This window comes from Pan troglodytes, chromosome 1 (genome assembly GCF_028858775.2).
Source record: "Pan troglodytes isolate AG18354 chromosome 1, NHGRI_mPanTro3-v2.0_pri, whole genome shotgun sequence".
NCBI lineage: Eukaryota > Metazoa > Chordata > Mammalia > Primates > Hominidae > Pan > Pan troglodytes.
The window spans coordinates 149,341,854-149,360,195 of record NC_072398.2 but is presented as its reverse complement, the minus strand read 5'-3'; the positions used below and the strand labels follow the sequence as shown (position 1 = coordinate 149,360,195).

General features: G+C 39.6%; 1 protein-coding gene across 11 annotated transcripts in view; it reads left to right on the top strand.

Moving 5' to 3' along the window:
- Nucleotides 1–18,342, top strand: part of ADGRL2 (adhesion G protein-coupled receptor L2) — a 682,398-nt gene that overhangs the window by 366,050 nt on the left and 298,006 nt on the right. For 3 of the 11 annotated variants that reach the window (XM_054683981.1, XM_054683753.1, XM_054683518.1), the window contains exon 1: nucleotides 15,016–15,104. The exons of the other annotated variants lie outside the window; for them this stretch is intronic. The gene's annotated coding sequence lies outside the window, so the exon portion shown is untranslated. Of the gene's footprint in view, nucleotides 1–15,015; nucleotides 15,105–18,342 lie in introns of those variants that run through there. 11 annotated transcript variants of the gene reach the window in all.

Here is an 18,342-nt window from a genome sequence, read left to right as displayed (position 1 = left end):
TAGCTGGGATTACAGGCGTGTGCCACCACACCCAGCTAATTTTTGTATTTTTAGTAGAGACAGGGTTTCACCATGTTAGCCAGGATGGTCTTGATCTCCTGAGCTCATGATCCACCTGCCTTGGACTCTCAAAGTGCTGGGATTACAGGCGTGAGCCACTGTGCCTGGCAAATAAACAGTTTAAAAAAATGATTTCACACAAAATGAAGGTTTTAAATTGGTCCTAACACCTACTGATCAAATTTATGGTTTGTTTTGATTCAAAAACCCATAACAAGGTTTTTTGTCTTGTTTTTTGTTTTTGAGACAGAGTTTTGCTCTTCTTGCCCAGGCTAGAGTGCAATGGCACGATCTCAGCTCACTACAACCTCTGCCTCCCAGGTTCAAGCAATTCTCCTGTCTCAGCCTCCTGAGTAGCTGGGATTACTGGCATCCGCCACCATGCCACCATGCCTGGCTAATTTTTGGTATTTTTAGTAGAGATGAGGTTTCACCATGTTGGCCAGGCTGGTCTTGAACTTCTGACCTCGTGATCTGCCTGCCTCGGCCTCCCAAAGTGCTGGGCTTACAGGTGTGAGCCACCGCGCCCGGCCTGTTTTGTTTTGTTTTAAAACAGGATCTCACTCTGCTGCCCAGGTTGAAGTGCAGTGGTGTACAATCACAGCCCAACCTCCCAGGTTCAGGTGATCCTACCACCTCAGCCTCCCGAATAGCTAGGACTACAGGAACACAGCACCACACCCAGCAAATTTTTTAAAAATTTTTTGCAGAGATAATATTTCACTATGTTGACTAGGCTGTTTTTGAACTTCTGGACTCAAGTGATTCCTCTACCTTGGCCTCCCAAAGTGCTGGTATTACAGGCGTGAGCCACCATCCTGGGCCCTGATAACAAGGTTTTAAGGGGGAAATTGCATGCATGTTACCTGGAGACTGTGGAAATGTGTACAGAACTCATTGGATTTTTTTTTTTTTTTTTTGAGACGAGTCTCGCTCTGTCGCCCAGGCTGGAGTGCAGTGGCGCGTTCTCAGCTCACTGCAAACTCCACCTCCCAGGTTCACGTCATTCTCCTGCCTCAGCCTCCCAAGTAGCTGGGACTACAGGTGCCCGCCACCACGCCTGGCTAATTTTTTTTGTATTTTTTAGTAGAGACAGGGTTTTACTGTGTTAGCCAGGATGTTCTTGATCTCCTGACCTCGTGATCCCCCGCAGTGCTGAGATTACAGGCGTGAGCCACTGTGCCTGGCCAACTCATTGGATTTTTTTTTTTTTTTTTTTTTTTTCAGAGTTTCGCTCTTGTTGCCCAGGCTGGAGTGCAATGGCACGATCTCGGCTCATGGCAACCTCTGCCTCCCGGTTTCAGGCAATTCTCCTGCCTCGGCCTCCCAAGTAGCTGGGATTACCGGCATGCACCACCACGCCTGGCTAATTTTGTATTTTTAATAGAGAGGGGGTTTTGCCACTTTGTCCAGGCTGGTTTCAAACCCCTGACCTCAGGTGATCTGCCCGCCTCGGCCTCCCAAAGTGCTGGGATTATAGGCATGAGCCACCACACCTGGCCCAACTCATTGGATTTTTAAACAGAAGATTCAGGTTCAAATCCCAACTCCTTGTGATCTAGTTGAGAGACTGGACTACTGTCTTAACTTTCCTGAGCTTCATATAGCCGGAATAAAACCACCTATTGTTTATGTCACATTGCTATGGTGAGATTCGAATAAACTAGCATAAAGGAATAACTCAGTATAGCTCCTGAAATATTTGGGATGGGGTGCAACAAAATGATAGTAATATTTTCCCTTAGAAGCATCACCATCTAGAAAACTGTTCAAGTTGACCTCTCTCACGTGTCCTATTAGTTATCAAGGCCTGTCATTTCTATCTCCTAAATATCTCTCAATTATATTTTCTTCTTTTCATCTTCCTTTGTACTGTCTAAATTAAGCCCCTAGTTACCTCAGGCCTTGACTAAAGTAATGACCATGTAATTCACCCTTACCCGAAGACTCAACTACTGCCAACCCATTCTTTATGTTGAATTATCTTTCTAAAGGATAAATGTAATCACATTATCCTTCTGTTTAAAACTTTCGATGCCTTCCTGATGACCATAAAACAGAATTTAATCTCCCTAAAGTGACACGCAAGGGACTTCATCACTAAGGAGTTTAACATCTTCTACCATTTCTCATCATATACCCTATGTAACAAATACACTATATACTATTATTTTCTCTGAACTTCTATCTTTGCACTTGCTGTTCCCTTTTCCTATGATGTATTTCCCACCCTCTGACTGTGAACAACTATTCATCTTTAAGACACAGCTGAAATGTCACCTCCCATATGTAGCCTTCTCAGAGCACATAGGAAGAATTTATCATTCCTGTAGGACTTATAATTATATCCATTATACCACACCATATTTCTTTAGTAACTTGTTTACATGTCTGTCTCTACTCTGATCTCTGAGCTCCAGTGTATAGCATAGAGCCAAACATGTGGCAGTATTTGATAAATACTTACTGAATTAACAATTGAGAACAACAAAAAAACCGACGGTGTTATAATGGGTTAGCTCATGAATTAATAAGTCCCAAATTAGAAAGTGGCCTTTTATTTTTATAGTGTAGTTGTAGCCTCTGTCTACGCAGGCAAGCAAAAGAAACAGAATTTGGATAATTATTTAGGGATGTCTACAAAACAAAACAACAACCTTTCTGAATCACTTATGTTGATATTACAAGCAACTGTATCTTTGGCCTAAATTTTGAAGTTTAATTTACTCTACTTGTTTAGACATAGCATGAACACAGAGGTATTTTTGTTATTCCTGGAAAATACACATTTCAGATTGTCCATTCTTCCCTTTCCATGCTAGCACAAAGGAAAGCCAGGAATGTATATAACAGCAAAGTGGCCTTTATGTATGACTTTGCCACTACCTCTCTGAGTTCGCATTAAGCATGCTCTGTATCTTGTCTCCCCTTCATTAAACAGTACAGGCCTCTCTCTTCAGGATGCTGTGAATTTAATGAGAAGGTTCCGAGGTGGTCCCATTTTTTTCTTTTGTCGGGAAAATAAGAGAAAAAAGCCAAACATCCTGGTGTGCAAAGGTTAGAGCCAGGCCTTGGTAATTAACTGCAGTTAGTGCCTAGCATAGTGCTGACAGTGAATAAATGTTCCTTGTTGGTGATGAAATACTAAATATCAGAACCAGTGTTTCTGGTTCTGCACTGTCATAAAGCTGCTATTATTCAGCATTTATTAGGCAGCCACAGAATATGAGGCATAAACATGACAAGGAGAAAACACACAGTCCCTCCTCTAAATTACAAAAGACAGATGCACAGGAAAGTAGGTGGACCTCGAAATTATTTCCAAATGGCTTTTTGTAGGAGGATTCAGAGAGTAGGAAAACTAACAGGGAGGCAGGCTGGGTGGACAGGATGGAGTGTAAGAAAAATGGGAGGTGTAAGAGGAGTCAGTGTTTCCATAAGGGGAATAGGGTAGGAGGTCAGGCCAATTTCCAGAATCTTAAGAGTCAACATGAGAGATCCACTGGTGGTAATGAAGACCCCAAAGGAAAAAAGAGGGAAGAGTGTTTATCTTTTGCCTCTCTATGTCTTCTTGGCTAATGAGGACAGGTCTTCCAGCTTCTCTGGAAGGTAGTAAGAAAAAAAAAAAAACAGGATTCTTTTAAAGTAAGACACTCCCATACTAAATGAATAGTTCTTCCATTTACTAGCCTCGGTTTCCCTGTCTTTAAAATGGAGCAATAATACCTCAAAGTGTTGAGCTGAGAATTAAAAGCCACGAAGCCTATACCTGGTCCACACCAGTGCTTTGCACATGGTTTTAGGAAGCAAATCCAGGAGGCCCTGGAACCTTAGCCTAGTGTCCCAACCTTTGCTATACTAGGTTTCTTGCTTTTCTTGCTTTCTCCTTTTTCTATTTATCAAAGGAGTAATATTTTCTAGAAAGAGAAGATAGAGTTTAAACAAGAAATATTTGTTAATAAATATGTAGACTGGAAGTACCTCATGCTAAAGATCTGTTTACTTCTGAATTTGGGGCCAATGGGATTTTAATTTAGTTAGTAATTTGTTTTAGCAGTCACTAAGCAGAGACCAAAAAAAATCACAGTGGGAACCTTGTAAAATGGTTCTTGGGACCCTCAAGAGCATTTCTTTCAGTATTTTCATCAACTGAGCTGGTCTATATTGTAAGTCTTATTTATAAGGAGGCTTTCAGGCAATTTCACACTGCTTTTCTCTGATGCAGCCCCAAAAAACATGTAAACCCAAGGGATTAGTAGCGACTTAAAGGGAAAATAGTGTAAAGTTACACCATGAACCGAGGCAGCACAGCTGCCTTGATGCACTGTTCCCTTGGGCTCCTACAGTGAATGAAACTTATCTAAGTGGCCCAGTCCACTCCCACACTGCCAGATCGGCAGCCCTTTGTTACAATGTGCACAAGAATTGCTCAATCTCAGGGGGCAGCTGAGTCTGTAATGACTTGCACTGTAGAAACACAGAGGAGTTCACTATCTAGGAATGAAAACTTAAATCTCTTCTTATATTTCTTTGTTGACAGTTGCAAAGCAGGTCTGGGTAGTAAACAAAATGTTTATTCCAGCAATGTTCATTTCATAGGCGGTTCAGATACATTTATTGAGTAGGGCAGCAGCCGAAAATGGAAATGAAACCGGAATGTCGGCTTAGGGCTATGTAGAAATCTTGAAAAAGACTGAATATTCCCCAAATGCAACCATCATGAGGCTGGCATGCTTACACTGATGATCTCATCAGACTGATAATTAATAATCGTGAATTAGGCTAATGAAATCAGATGGGGTAATGAAAGGCAGCCTTCTTCTACTTGTTAGCATTGCTGTTTTCTCCATTATTTAATCTCTAACAGAAATTGACTTTGCCACTCGAGATCCAATTCAGCCTATTTGACTTTCAGAAAAAAAAATTTTTTTTAAATTGTATCAGAGCCTTAAAGAAGGGGCAAGTATGAAAATATTAAGAATCTATACAATGACACCTGCAATGTTGGGAACATAGATCAACTCAGAACAACTGCCTGCATTTCCTGCTCCTTGATAAAACTAAAGAAATTACAAGTAAAGGAAATGATGAAAAGGAATTTTTTTCAAGGCTGGGATTTTTAAAAGGCAGAGATTCTCCATCCCCCAATGGCAGCTTCTTGAATTTTTTGACACACATAGTTTACTAAATAATTAAACTATAATACATCTTCCCTCCAAGGATAAGCACTATAGTAAGACCTAGGAAAGTAATGAGGATCAAGAATGAGCCCTTTGGCCTATAGAACAGAGTTGTGAAGACTTGACCTGGAAATGAAGCAGAGAGACTGCTTGCTCTGGTAAGAATTCACCAGCTGCCTCTATATCTTAAATCTGTAAGAGAAAGGTGGATGTGAGTCTGATGTAATTTGGTTCCTATTTGAGTCTTTACCAAAGAAAGCTTGAGAACCTGCAGAAGGGATGGAGGGCAAAGGAAGCATGTGCTTCTCATTCTTCTTCCCAGTAAGCAGCATGTGGATAAGGGGAGCCTCCATGTGAACTGGAACTGTTTGGGACCCATTCCAGTGACTTCACATGTTCTCCTGTCTTCTGTTTGAATGCCAGTGCCAAAGAAGAGACAGGAAGAATGCATGTGTGAGTAAAGGGTTAAACTCAGCAATATGTGTGGATAAAGTCCCAGTTATTTCCTATCGGATGTATCAGATCTATTTTGAGGTTACTTATCAGTTGGTTATTGTGCTAATAATTGCCATTAAAATTAATACTACAGTTCGGGAACTAGGCAAAGAGCTAACAAGTTTGCTTTTACACAGAGCTTTCCAAAAGCAATCTGTGTAACTTGTTTCTGGAATGCAGCTGTGTAAGTTTTCATTAACATCTTGCAGGTGGAGCCTAATTTTAGTTCAGCCTTGAGAAGGGGGAATTGTTTTCCTCACCATATGCACAGCACCGCAACAGCAGCAAAGCAGGTGGGGCTTTGCCAAGCACTTGTTTACTTTCTTGTTTTTTTATAAAATGGATGATTCATATCGTTAATCATGCAGTTTCTATTTGATTTTAACATGTCTTTAACAGAATAGTCTGGAGTACATTTGACCTACAGTTACTTGAATGTGAAACAAAAGCAATGAAATGGAAAATGATAAGAAAATGAGCAATGAATCCTAAATATAGTGGGGAGAAGCCAGTGAATGAAGTAAAATTTAGAAATACATCTGTTTGGCTACAAAAGCATTTTAAAAAGCAACCTTCCAGATTTTGGTTTGGCAATTTGAAGTTGGCTCAGTTAGAAAGTTCCATATATATACATATATGTGTGTGTGTGTGTGTGTGTGTGTGTATATATATATTTTTTTCTTTTTCTTTGCCATTGCAAGAAGGAAAGTATTACAGGAAGGAAGCTGTTGCTGGAAAGAGAGGAGATGAGGGGTCAGAAAAGACAACTGAGATGCATACACATTGTTTTCTCATGCGAGTTCTTCCCTGGCCTTTGAATCTCAGGGAATGGCTGGTAATCGGCTTAAATTTTAGGACTGAGGAAAAAAATATTGTTAAGAATCAGAGAGTGATTAATGACAGTAATTTCTTTTTTCATTTGTTTAGGAACTATCTTAAGATTGACGTTAAGCTTCAAAGGCACAAACTCCATACCTCTACTATGTTTCATATGCTTCACTGCAGTGAACCTACTGTGTGTGTCTCTTTGGATGTGAGGCTAGTGTGGTCTGGCCATAACGTGGCTGCATGTCATCTGGCTTAAACAAGCGCCTTTGAATTCTTCTACCCTGTGGGGTGTGCATGAAAATTCCATTACCTCCACAGAGAGGGGGCAGCTCCATGTGCATATTTGTTTCTTTCAATTCAGTCTCTTGGAATGGATGGAATGTGTGATTACACTATATAGGAGTCTATTGTTCTAAACCTTAAAATAAACCTTTTCTTAAAAGCCCTCTTCTGGACCTTGAAGGTCACCATTCAAGGGCTTTGCCTTTATGGAAGTTCTTAACCTGGTATACAGGTTTGTCCATGAAAGTGCTTTAGAGTGTTCGTGAAAAAGGGTTGTTTTGGGCCGGGCGCAGTGGCTCACACCTGTAATCCCAGCACTTTGGGAGGCCGAGGCGGGTGGATCACCTGAGGTCAGGAGTTCGAGACCAGCCTGGCCAAAATGGTGAAACCCCTGTCTCTACTAAAAATACAAAGATTAGCTGGGCATGGTGGCAGGCACCTGTAATCCCAGCTACTCAGGAGACTGAGGTAGGAGAATCGCCTGAACCAGGGTGACGGAGCTTGCACTAAGCCGAGATAGTGCCACTGCACTGCAGCCTGGGTGTCAGAGTGAGACTCTATCTCAAAAATAAAAAGTAAATAAATAAAAGAAAACGGGTTTTGTTTTCTGAATAGATATGAATGTGCATATTTCTCAGAAAAGAGTCCATAGCTTTCTTTGGATTTCTAGAAGTATTTTTAAACCCCAAAATATTAAGCACCATTGCCTTATACAGAATGTTTTCAAATACTATTTTTTTTCCATAAGTTATTGGGGTACAGGTGGTATTTGGTTACATGAGTAAGTTCTTTAGTGGTGATTTGTGAGATTTTGGTGCATCCATCAACCAAGCAGTACACACTGCACCATATTTGTAGTCTTTTATCCCTTGCCTCCCTCCCACTCTTCCCCCCAAATCTCCAAAGTCCATCATCATTGCTATGCCTTTGCGTCCTCATAGCTTAGCTCCCACACATCAGTGAGAACATACGATGTTTGATTTTCCATTCCTGAGTTACTTCACTTAGGATAATAGTCTCCAATCTCATCCAGGTCACTGCAAATACTGTTAATTAATTCCTTTTATGGCTGCGTAGTATTCCATTATGTGTGTGTGTGTGTGTGTATGTATGTACGTATGTATATATATATATATCACAGTTTCTTTATCCATTCATTGACCGATGGGCATTGGGGTTGGTTCCACGTTTTGCAATTGTGAATTGTGCTGCTATAAACATGCTTGTGCAAGTGTCTTTTTTGAATAATGAGTTCTTTTTTTTTTTCTTTCGAGATGGAGTCTCGCTCTGTCACCCAGGCTGGAGTGCAGTGGCGCGATCTTGGCTCACTGCAACCTCCGCCTCCCAAGTTCAAGCGATTCTCCTGCCTCAGCCTCCTGAGTAGCTTGGATTACAGGCGCGCGCCACCATGCCTGGCTCATTTTTTAATTTTTAGTAGAGATGAGGTTTCACCATGTTGGTCAGGCTGGTCTCGAACTCCTGACCTCGTGATCCGCCTGCCTCAGCCTCCCGAAGTGCTGGGATTACAGGCGTGAGCCACTGCGCCCGGCCAAATAATGACTTCTTTTCCTCTGGGTAGATACCCAGTAGTGGGATTGCTGGATCAAATGGTAGTTCTACTTTCAGTTCTTTAAGGAATCTCCACTCTGTTTTCCATAGTGGCTGTACTAGTTTACATTCCCACCAGCAGTGTAGAAGTGTTCCCTGATCACCGTATCCACATCAACATCTACTGTTTTTTAATTTTTTTATTATGGCCATTCTTGTGGGAGTAAGGTGGTATCACATTGTGGTTTTGATTTGCATTTCCCTGATTATTAGTGATGTTGAGCGTTTTTTCTATGTTTGTTCACCGTTTGTATATCTTCTTTTGAGAATTGTCTATTCATGTCCTTAGCCTGCTTTTTGATGGGATGGTTTGTTTTTCTCTTACTGACTTGTTTGAGTTCATTGTAGATTCTGGATATTAGTCATTTGTCAGACATATAGATCGTGAAGATTTTCTCCCACTCTGTGGGTTGTCTGTTTACTCTGTCAGCTGTTCCTTTTGCCATGCAAAAGCTCTTTCATTGAATTAGGTCCCAGCTATTTAGCTTTCTTTATTGCATTTGCTTTTGAGTTCTTGGTCATTAAATCCTTGCCTAAGCTAATGTCTAGAAGGGTTTTCCCAATGTTACCTTCTAGAATTTTTATAGTTTCAGGTCTTAGGTTTAAGTCTTCAATCCATCTTGAGTTGATATTTGTATAAGGTAAGAGATGAGGATCCAGTTTCATTCTCCTACATGTGGCTAGCCAATTATCCCAGCACCATTTGTTGAAAAGGGTGTCCTTTCTCCCATTTTATGTTTTTGTTTGCTTTGTTGAAGATCAGTTGGCTGTAAGTATTTGGGTTTATTTCTGAGTTTCTATTTTGTTCCATTGGTCTATGTGCCTATTTTTATACCTGTACCATGCTGTTTGGGTAACTATGGCCTTATAGGATAGTTTGAAATCAGGTTGTGTGATGCCTCCTGATTTGTTCTTTTTGCTTAGTCTTGCTTTGGTTATGCGAGCTCTTTTTTGGTTCCATATGAATTTTAGAATTGTTTTTTCTAATTCTGTGAAGAATGATGGTGGTATTCTCATGGGGATTGCATTGAATTTGTAGATTGCTTTTGGCAGTGTGGTCATTTTCACAATATTGATTCTACCAATCTATGAGCATAGGATGTGTTTCCATTAGTTTGTGTCATCTATGATTTCTTTCAGCAGTGTTTTATAGATTTTCTTGTAGAGGTCTTTTGACTCCTTTGTTAGGTATATTGCTAAGTATTTTTTTTTTTTTTACAGCTATTTTAAAAGAGGTTGAGTTCTTGATTTGATTCTCCACTTGGTTGCTGCTGGTGTATAGAAAAGCTACTGATTTGTGTGCATTAATCTTGTATCTGGAGACTTTGCTGAATTCTTTAATCAGTTCTAGGAGCTTTCTGGAGGAGTCTTTAGGGTTTTCAAGGTGAAGGACCATATTTTCAGCAAACAGTGACAGTCTGGCTTCCTCTTTACCGATTTGGATGCCCTGTATTTCTTTCTCTTGTCTGATTGCTCTGGCTAGGACTTCCAGTCCGATGTTGAAGAGGAGTGGTCAGAGTGGGCATCTCTGTCTTGTTCCCATTCTCAGAGGGAATGCTTTCAACTTTTCCCCATTCAGTATTATGTTGGCTGTGGGTTTGACACAGATTGCTTTTATTACATTAAGGTATGTCCCTTGTATGCCGATTTTGCTGAGAGTTTTAATCATAAAGGGATGCTGGATTTTGTTGAATGCTTTTTCTACATCTATTGTGATGATCATGTGATTTTTTGTTTTTAATTATGTTTATGTGGCATATCACATTTATTGACTTGTATATGTTAAACCATCTGTGCATCCCTGGTGTGAAACCCACTTGATCATGGTGGATTATCTTTTTGATATGTTGTTGGATTTGGTTAGCTAGTATTTTGTTAAGGATTTTAGCAACTATGTTCATCAAGGATATTGGTCTGTAGTTTTCTTTTTTGGTTGTGTCCTTTCCTGGTTTTGGTATTAGGGTTATGCTGGCTTCATAGAATGAGTTAGGGAGGGTTCCTTCTTTCTCTATCTTGTGGAATAATGCCAAAAAGATTAATACCAATTATTCTTTGAATGTCTGGTAGAATTCTGCTGTGAATCTTTCTGATCCTGGACTTTTTGTGTTAGTAATTTTTTAATCACCATTTCAATCTTGCTGCTTGTTATTGGTCTGTTTGGGGTATCTAATTCTTCTTGATTTAAGCTAGGAGGGTTGTATTTTTCCAGGAATTTATCCATCTCTTCTAGGTTTTCTAGTTTATGTGTGTAAAGGTGTTCATAGTAGCCTTGAATGATGTTTTGTATTTTGGTGGTGTCAGTTGTAATATCTCCTGTTTCATTTCTCAGTGAAGTTATTTGGATTTTCTCTCTCCTTAGTTAATCTTGCTAATGGTGTATCAATTTTATTTATCTTTTCAAAGAATCAGCTTTTTGTTTCATTTAACTTTGGTATTTTTTGTTTGTTTGTTTCAGTTTCATTTAATTCTGCTCTGATCTTGGTTATTTCCTTTCTTCTGCTGGCTTTGGGTTTGGTTTGTTCTTATTTCTCTAGTCTCTTGAGGTGTGACCTTAGATTGTCTGTTTGTGCTCTTTCAGACTTCTTGATATAGGCGTTCAGAGCTATGAACTTTCCTCTTAGCACTGCCTTAGCTGTATCCCAGAGGTTTTGATAAGTTGTATCATAATTGTCATTCAGTTTGAATAATTTTTAAATTTCCATCTTGATCATTTTTGACGCAATGATCATTCAGGAGCAGGTTATTTAATTTCCATGCATTTGTGTGGTTTCGAAGGTCCCTTATGGAGTTGATTTCCAGTTTTATTCCACTGTAGTCTAAAAGAATGCTTGATATAATTTCAATTTTCTTAAATTTATTGAGGCTCATTTTATGGCCTATCATATGGTCTATCTTGGAGAAAGTTCCATGTGCTGTTGAATAGAATGTGTGTGTATTCTGTTGTTGTTGGATGAAATGTTCTGTATATATCTGTTAAGTCCATTTGTGTCAAGGTATAGTTTAAATCCATTGTTTGTTGACTTTCTGTCTTGATGAACTGCTGTCTTGATGACCTGTCTAGTGCTGTACTGAAGTCCCCCACTATTATTGTGTTGCTTTCCATCTCATTTCTTACATCTGTTAGTAATTGTTTTATAAATTTGGGAGCACTAGTATTAGGTGCATATATGTTTAGGATTGTGATATTTTCCTGTTGGACAAGGCCTTTTAGCATTATATAATGTCTCTCTTTGTCTCTTTTAACTGCTGTTGCTTTAAAGTTTGTTTTGTCTGATACAAGAATAGCTAGCCCTGCTCACTTTTGGTGTCCATGTGCATGAAATGCCTTTTTCTACTCCTTTACTTTAAGTTTATGTAAGTCCTTAAGTGTTAGGTGAGTCTCCTGAAGGCATCAGATGGTTGGTGAGTTCTTATCCATTCTGCGATTCTGGATCTTTCAAGTGGAGCATTTAGGCCATTTACATTCAATGTTAGTATTGAAATGTGAGGTATTGTTACATTCATTGAGCTCTTTGTTGCCTGTGTACTTTGTTTTTTTGTTTGTTTGTTTTTTGCTTTTGCTTTTTAGCTTATATTCTTGTTTTACAGGTCCTGGGTGACTTATGCTTTAAAGAGGAAACACAAGAAAATGTGTTTCCAGGATTCCTTTCAAGGTTTAGAGCTCCTTTTAGCAGTTCTTGCAGTGGTGGCTTGGTAATGGCAAATTCTCTCAGCATTTGTTTGTCTGAAAACAACTATATTTCCTTCTTATATGATGCTTAGTTTTGCTGGATACAAAATTTTTGGCTGACATTTGTTTTGTTTGAGGAGGCTGAAGATAGGGCCCCCAATCCCTTCTAGCTTGTAGGGTTTCTGCTATCTGCTGTTAATCTGATAGGTTTTCCTTTATAGGTTACCTGATGCTTCTGTCTCACAGCTCTTAAGATTCTTTCCTTTGTCTTAACTTTGGATAACCTGATGACAATGTGCCTAGGTGAAGATCTTTTCGCAATGAATTTCCCAGGTGTTCTTTATGCTTCTTTTATTTGGATGACTAGGTCTCTAGCTAGGCCAGGGCAGTTTTCCTCAATTATTCCCCCAAATATGTTTTCCAAGCTTTTCGAATTCTCTTCTTCCTCAGGAAAACCAATTATTCTTAGGTTTGGTCATTTAACATAATCCCAGACTTCTTGGAGGCTTTGTTCATATTTTCTTATTCTTTTTTCTTTGTCTTTGCTGGGTTGGGTTAATTCAAAGACCTTGTCTTCGAACTCCAAATTTCTTTCTTCTACTTGTTCAGTTCTATTGCTTGTACTTTCCAGAGCATTTCATATTTCTAAAAGTGTCCATAGTTTCCTGAATATTTTATTGTTTTTTCTTTAAGCTATTTATTTCCTTGAATATTCCTCCCTTCACTTATTGTGTCATTGTTTGGATTTCCTTGCATTGGGCTTTGCCTTTCTCTGGTCCCTCCCTGATTAGCTTAATTACTAACCTCCTGAATTCTTTTTCAAGTAAATCAGGGATTTCTTCTTGGTTTGGATCCATTGCTGGTGAACTAGTTTGATTTTGGGGGGGTGTTGAAGGCCTTGTTTTATCATATTACCAGGATTAGTATTCTGGTTCCTTCTCATTTGGGGAGGCTCTATCAGAGGGAAGGTCTAAAGCTGAAGGCTGTTGTTCAGATTCTTTTTCCATGGGGTGTTCCCTTGATGTAGTACTCTCCCTCTTTTCCTATGGATGTGGCTTGCTGTGAGCCAAACTGCAGTGACTGTTGTCTCTCTTCTGGGTCTAGCCACCCAGCAAGTCTACCCAGCTCCAGGCTGGTACTGGGGATTGTCTGCACAGAGTCCTGTGATGTGAACCATCTATGGGTCTCTCAGCTGTGGAGAACAGGTGTCCACCAGTGCCTGTTCTGGTGGACGTGGTGAAGGGTGAAATCTCAAATACTATTTTAATGTAACAAAGACACAGTAGTTTATTTGGCTAATGATTATAAATAAAATGTAGCATTTGTCAGCTTTCCTCTTATAATGAGTCTGCCTGACTTAGGAAAGTTTACACTTTAAGTTGGCAGAGATTCTTTCCCTAGGATATCGTAAATCTTTCCCTATCTCTGACCTATAGCCATGCTAAAAGAACACCTAAAAGAATGTTAGATTTTCTAAAGATTTGTTCCTTTATTCGACATAGATCTGTTAAGCACCTGTTATATTTGAGGTACTTTTGGATTTCAGAAATATATGACTCAGTCTCTCTCCTTAAGAAGGACCCAAGCCTGTGGCAGAGACATTCAGCCAAGAAAAGAACTCAACTAAATGGTCTATTTGTAAAAACAAAAAAACATTTTGTGGGGCCTCAGATTTTTCACATCATATTTCACACTCTCATTCTGAGATGTAAATGAAAAGATTTTTTAAAATGACTGTGACCCTTTGGCAAGATGACAAGAACCACACCACACCCAAACCTGTTTGTTCTGCTGTCTTCGTCCACCCACTGGCAGATGTGGCTGCAGGGGGCTATGTGGGTGACAGAATGCAGCGATGGAACTTTAGAATTGGCTCCTGTGAGTGGAATCGGGGGAAGGGTCATCAAAAGGCAGGAAGGAGCCAGTGCGTTTGAGACTGAGGCTAAGTAAGCATTTTTGACTGATTTGCTGTTACAGATTCCCTAAAGCCTCATCAGATTGTGATTTTGCAACTCTCTTGAGCACAGTCCTAGTTTTCACAATGCCCTCTCATTTTCACTGACCAGACCCAGTCTTTGGATGAGATCTCTCTCTCCCAATCTGGAACTCAGACTCTGTTACTATTTCTTCCATTCCCCAACATCTGAGGTGCTTCTCACTCAATCCCAAATTTTCCTTTGACCCCAACTTACTTACTCACAGGAGTAGGAGGACAAAGAGACAGGGAAATAATTTGATGAGAAGCAGGGATTGACTACTTCCAATTATTTTTCACTGTAACCCATACTATCAACAACAGATGACATCGATTTGATCTTCCCAGTACTATTTGTTCTTAGCCATATTCAGAATGTAAAATTTAGGGCCAGGCATAGTGGCTCACACTTGTAATCCCAGCACTTCAGGAGGCCAAGGTGGGCAGATCACTTGAGGTCAGGAGTTTGAGACCAACCTGGCCAACATGGCGAAACCCCATCTCTACTAAAAATACAAAAATTAGCCAGGCGTGGTGGTGCATGCCTGTAGTCCCAGCTACTAGTGAGGCTGAGGCTGCTGGAGGATCACTTGAACCCGGGAGGTGGAGATTGCGGTGAGCCAAGATCTCACCACTGCACTCCAGCCTGGGTGACAGAGTAAGACTCTGTCTCAAGAAAAGAAGACTGTAAAATTTAGTATCCAACTTCTATTCATCATTTAATCCGGGACTATCTTGGAGAGGATGAAATGAGGTTGAAGCCCTATTTCTAAAATGTAAAAGAGTTGTTTTGGCTATCTAAACAAAGGGCTCAGTGTTTTAATATTCCTAGTTAAAAATCACAGGATTGGCCACCTGCCTTACTTTTTTTCTGGGTTATTCATTTCTTTGTAAATTTTTCCTACTCTCTTTTCTAGGCAAACCTACACTTTTCCTGCTGAGATTCCTAAAGTTATAGAGTAAAATGTCACCAAAAGGAAGCATGTGATTCATTTCACTCTTGCTGGTAGGTACATTCAGAATACGACTTCAAGAGGTTTATTTCCCGTTTGTAATCTAAACCTTATTGGGCTGCCTGCAGTGGACGCCTCAGCCACAGCTGCAGAAATAAAGTCTTTACAGAAGCGCTTAAAGAAGACCTGGTTGTTCTGGTACTGCTTCTGAAGAAGTTCCAATCAGCAGCAGGGGAAAATTTATGAGATTCGTATGAGATTTTTGGTTTCTTAAAAGAGTACACATTCCACAGAGGATCTGAATACATTGCACGAAAATCGTACAGTCCTGTCAACCAGCACAAGCACATGTGCAGAAAACTTGAGAGGTCACTGTTTGGCAGGACCACAGTAAAATCATCTGAGACAAATGAGATAAACCCTGTTTAAAGGCTTAAAGTGAAAGAAAGAGATTCTGCAACTTCATCTGGGGAGGCCTGATAATATCTAATTGTTATCTTTAGTTCTGGGACTCATCTTTAGTAGTCATTGGTATCAGTTCTGCTTGGTTTTTTTTTTAAGCCTATAAATTGGTTAAAGATAAAGCATTAACCAAAACCTCTGTAAGTACATGAGAATCTCTACTTTGTAGAAAAGAAATAATAATAATTTAAGAATTCAGAGTATTTTGATTGCATATACCAATATACTTGGGTAATACCAACTATTAGTTTTCTTTTTAGGACTTTTTTTTTTGAGACGGAGTTTCGCTCTTGTTGCCCAGGCTGGAGTGCAATGGCACGATCTCGGCTCACTGCAACCTCCGCTTCCTGGGTTCAAGTGATTCTCCTGCCTCAGCCTCTCGAGTAGCTGGGATTACAGGCATGTGCCACTACACTTAGCTAATTTTGTATTTTTTAATAGAGATGGGGTTTCTCCATGTTAGTCAGGCTGGTCTTGAGCTCCCAACCTCAGGTGATCCGCCCACTCAGCCTCCCAAAGTTCTGGGATTACAGGTGTGAGCCACCACGCCCAGCCCTCTTTTTAGGACTTTTGATTATCAAGAGTTGTGTAGGCTGAGGCAAAATGGCATATATATAGATATATGTGTGTGTATATATATATATACACATACACACATATATCTACATACACACACACAAAGCCATTTTCATATACAGTATATATGATATATACACATACACTTTCATATACAGTATACATGATATATATATTCACACACATGCACAAATAAGCCATTTTCATATAGTGTACAGAAAGCAATTTTTCCTCAGTATATATATGTGCATAAAATCAAATTAGGCCGGGTGTGGTGGCTCACGCCTGTAATCCTAGCACTTTGGGAGGCCAAGGCGGGCAGATCACCTGAGGTCAGGGGTTCAAGACCAGCCTGGCCAACATGGTGAAACCCCATCTCTACTAAAAATACAAAAATTAGCTGCACTCCAGCCTGGGCAACAGAGCGAGAAACTCTGTCTCAAAAAATAAATAAATAAATAAATAAATAAATAAATAAAATTAAATAATGTGTTTTTAAGGTGTTTATGCCCATCCTACTGCCAAGAGAAGATCCAATTACTCAAGTTGATTGAATTATGTGGGATAACAGAGATGCCAACCCATCTTGACCCCGCAGTGTTAAGCCAATTCCTTTGATATTAGGCCATTGTATGCTAAGCTCTTTTTTGAATTACTGTTAGAATAAAGTAAAAATAAAGACCTGGAAGAGCAAGCAAGACACAAGTAGGCTCGTGCGAAAAATGAGAATTGGTGACATTAATAACAATAAAAATGATACATAAATTGCTGTAGCACATCGTAATTCTCTAAGTGTTTATCTAAAGATGATTTGATCTTTTTAATAATCTTTTGAGGAAGATTGAACAAGTCATTTTATAGAATAGAAAGTTAAATCAGGTGTTGTAGAGCAGTAATAGGCATTTTTTGCCAGTATAATATTTAATAAAACATTCAATTAGATGTCAATAGTTTAAAATTTGGAGATTTCACATAAAAACTCAGATATCTGACTTATCTAGAAAGTTGAAAGTTCTGGTACCACTGGATGACACTGGGCCAATATTCCCCTGACAACACAGTAGCACTTCCTATTGTCTTATACCCACACTCCTCACTCATTAATCTTTACTAGCTTGGTCATTTTAGGCATTTGATTTTTGAACCCCTGGTGTAAAAGGATTTTCATACTGCCATGCCCTGAGTTCATGACAGAGGTAGGCCTAGAGTGCAGGTCTGTGGCTTGTATTCTTTTACCATAAAATGTTTACATTGAACTGATGTATGGCTAACACATCCTTCTTTCCTCTCCTCCAAGAGCCTTCTGCTCCCCTGAACTTCTCACAATTGCCCAAGAGCTCACGCATTCCCATGTCCCCATACGCTTGATGCTGTTCCTTGTGCTTTTCATCCAGTCTACCTGCCACTCTCCCGTCTCCCGACTAAACCTTAGTCCTAGTGCTACACTTAAAGTTCCCCTGCTCTCTGCAGCTGTCTCAGAGCCAATCTGCAACCTCCCTCCTCTCCCTCAACCATCATTTATTCAGACTCATCATTTGTTCAATAAATGTCAAATAAGAGAATGAAGAAGGGATACAATAGTTTTAGGCTAATGCATTCATCTGCACTGGATTTACTTTTTTCCCAAGGTCTATGTTGGGTGACACATTATGACTTCCCTGTCTGTTTAAACTATGGGTCAGATTACTTCATAATAAAGATTTTGGAGAGAATGGCATCGAGCCACATTTATCCCAGGGAATGTGGACAAAGTTTGGGCAACTTCTTTTTTGAGGTAGTTCAGCATGACACTGTGGATTCAACATTTTAAACTCATTTATTTGTCAAAAATGTTCCTTGCTTGGAACATGAGTTTCTTTACCACTTTGGTTTGGTAAATAGGGAAAACATTAATTCAAAGTCCAGAGAAGACAATACTCTGTTTTACCCCAGCAGGAGACAAATCAGTGGCTGGCAGGGGAAATTATATATAGAAAAATGACACAGAAAAGATATGGACTGGCCCGAGTTATTGATTCATCCCACAAACATTTTTTGATATTTACTGTGTTCCAGACACTGAGCTAGGCCCTGGAGGTAAGCAGATATGTAAATACATAGGTGCAATGGATATTATGGGCATCTGTACATTATATGAGGGATACAGAGGAGACAGCAATTAATTCTGCCCAATGAAATCAACAAAAGATACCTAAGTAATTTGACCAGTTAGCTGAGTCCTAAGGGACATAAGCATATTTTGTACTCACTTTG